Genomic DNA, 2846 nt, shown 5'->3' on the forward strand with positions numbered 1-2846 from the left:
GGCAGTTGTGTGATGGCGTCATCACACATGAGCTGATGTGGGCAGCCTCCGTTTTTACATCGCACCAATTTTTGCACAAGGACCTGATCCACGGGACCGACGCTTATTCATAAGGGAGGTACCGGTGTGTTTATTTGTTGTTGACCATGCGTAGGAAGGCATTTTCGCTGGTTGTGGTGGGCTTGGGGGTGTTGGGTTGTTTCCTTCCCCAACCCTCCTTGCTGCCAGGAGGCTGATTCCGTCACCACCACCCTCTTAGAGCTACATTGTCTCTATCTCTCCCCTTTGTGCATTGTGCTTCCATCTGAAAACGTGAGCGGCCCAGTTACGGAGCGAGCGCGCTCTGCGCGGGCATTGTGTCACCGGAGAGCGGGTCCGGCTGGGCCCGTCCTGTGCGGCGTCTCGGAGAATAGACGTGTTGTTTTCTCCCTGGTGGCGCCTCTCCCCCTGCCCCGGGAACAGGACGTGGCGAGGAGGTAAGCCCATGAGTCAGCCTCGCAAGTAAGTGCTTGGCCTCCTGCAGACAAACAGCTTTTTTGTTTGGGATCACGGGACCTTTCAGTACGCTTTCCATATCGGATGGCTCTTGTGTTTCCAAGCAGGAGGGGGAGCCAGCGAGGTGAGTACTTTGGGGCTCCAGTCAGATTGACATCCAAGTGAGGTGTTACTGCGTGGTTCTTGGGAGTGGAGATGCCTGGTGGCCCTGTGGTTTAGGTGTGGGGCTGCTCACCAAAAGGCCAGCGGTTTGAACCCAGCAACCGCTCCTCTGGAGAAAGATGAGGCTGTGTGCTGCCATCCGGAGTTCCAGTCTTGGAAACCCACAGGGGCCACTCTACCCTGAGTCTCTGTGAGAGAGGGGTGGGGAGGGGGGAGGAATACCAGGCCTCGGTTAGCAAGGTCAGAAAGGCAGGGCTCTGTTTTAAGGGAGCAGGGCGAGGTGTGGAGGAAGCGGGGCCACCTGGCTTGTCTAGGGGACTTGTCCTGCAGCAGCCAGGACACACACAGCTGTCCGGACATCTCATCAAGGTCACAGCTCCTGGCGGCTCTGTATCCAGCTAGTGGGCCCCTGAGCTCCCGCAGGAGAAAGCCTTTTGTCCTCACGTCTGTCCTCCGCTGGGTCCCCATGTCATGAAAACGGTGCCTTCTGCATCAGCAGAGGAGCCCTGACCTCCTTTATCAGACGCCCGAGGTTACAAAGACAGCCCGTGTTCGGTCTGCATGAATGAGTTGGTAACAGTAGCCAACCACCAGCCATTTCCCTGCTCCCAAGCCGATGCGGACACACAGTGACCCTCTCAGGCAGACTAGAGCTGCTCCTGGGTTTGAACTCCCAAGCTTGCAGTTAGCAGCCTAATGTGTAACCCACGACGCCACCGGGGCTCCACCAAACTGGCCCTGACTCCCGGTGACCATGCGCGTCAGAGTAGAACTGTGCCAATTCGGTGGTGGAATGTTTTGTTTTGTTTTTCTCAATGAAAGGCTGCCAGGCCTTTCTTCCGAGCCGCCGCGAGCTGGGCGTGAATCCTCCAGCATGGCAATTGGCAGCCAACCCTGGTAAGCCCTTGCACTACCCAGGGCTCAGGGCAGAAGGGACCCTCAGAGCACAGGCCCGCTGACCCACGCCACGGTCTGTCCCTAGGGGTGCGGGCTCCAGAGAGGGACCTCAGGCATGGTTTCACTGGGCCTGGCACAGCCTCGAAGCAGCATTCCCGCTTTGCCCAAGAGGCGCCCGCCCCACCTTGGGGACCCGAGACCTATTTTTACATCCCTGGGAATGTTTCCTTTGGAAAGACCACCCCACCCCACCCCCCACTTAAAGGCCCTCCCTCCCAGAAGTGTGGGCAGCGCTGACCCATCTGGGCTGGTTGACAGCTGGCGTGGAGACAGGCCTCCTCGTGGGAACAGTGGTGGGGACATGGGGACGGGTACAGATGGTCTGTACCTCCCAGTGGCCCTAGAGGTCCTGGGTGGCATTTTCTAAAGCGGTTCATTTTCTAAATGGTGCCAACTCCCCAGCGAGGACAAGGTCTGTCGTCTTGCAGATGGAGGAGGAGAGTGCTTGAGGGTCTCCACTCCAGGCACAACTGTGGATTCCTGACTCGCTCTCAAGGTGAATGTGTCCGGAAGCAGGTGCCCGGCTTTGCCCTGGGGAGCGGTAGGTGGGCACTAACCGTGGACAGCCAAACACTGCTCCCCTGTGCCCCCAGGCCAGCGGTAGCAACGATAAACACGTCTGTCTCTCCTTCCCATCCGACGGACGCAGCACGCCCTCTCTTCCCCTCCATAGCCTGCTGACTCTTGATTTCAGAAGTATTTTCTCACCTGAATGGAAACTTGACCCTCCCATGAGTGTCTGCGCTGTAATTCACCAAACCCAAACTGCAGGCCCTTGGCCGTTAAACCGTGGGGCAGTGAGCAGATTGGTGGCTAAGCCCGTTTTGTTTTTCACCCTTTGCCCCCAGTGGATATTTTTAGAGGCAAGCTTGCTGGGTCAGAAACTAGAAACAGAAACGTTTAAAGTACGCAGTAGTAACCACGGCGAAGGCGTTGGAACGTTTCTGCCAAACGGATTTCTTTCCAACGGGAGCCAGTTCCCCTGCGACCCCAGTCGGGGTATTGGTCCTTCTCGAATTCTCTCCGCATCTTCTTAGTGATGTCTCTGAAGAGACCCCTCGAGCTGGACCACGAACCCCCCCACCCCCAGGGTTTGTCATTTCTGTCCTGTGTTTTGCCGGAAACCTACCTTGCGGCGGCCTCCTGGCTGCCAGTGATCTCGCTTTGCAGTGCCTGGTCGGCACACGGCTGGGTCTCTGTGTTTCTTGGGAGTGGGTGATTCACTTACCTGA

The 2846-nt window shown here is 57.4% G+C and overlaps 1 protein-coding gene across 1 annotated transcript in view; it reads left to right on the plus strand.

The window, feature by feature from the left end:
* The first annotated feature begins 444 nt into the window (after positions 1 to 444).
* Positions 445 to 2846, plus strand: part of KANK1 (KN motif and ankyrin repeat domains 1) — a 79352-nt gene continuing 76950 nt past the window's right edge. The window contains exon 1 of the mRNA XM_045289366.1: positions 445 to 476. The gene's annotated coding sequence lies outside the window, so the exon portion shown is untranslated. The remainder of the gene's footprint in view (positions 477 to 2846) is intronic.

The sequence above is a fragment of the Echinops telfairi genome, unplaced genomic scaffold (assembly GCF_000313985.2).
Source record: "Echinops telfairi isolate 266 unplaced genomic scaffold, ASM31398v2 ScPeMD7_25;HRSCAF=90, whole genome shotgun sequence".
In the NCBI taxonomy this organism is placed as follows: Eukaryota; Metazoa; Chordata; class Mammalia; order Afrosoricida; family Tenrecidae; genus Echinops; species Echinops telfairi.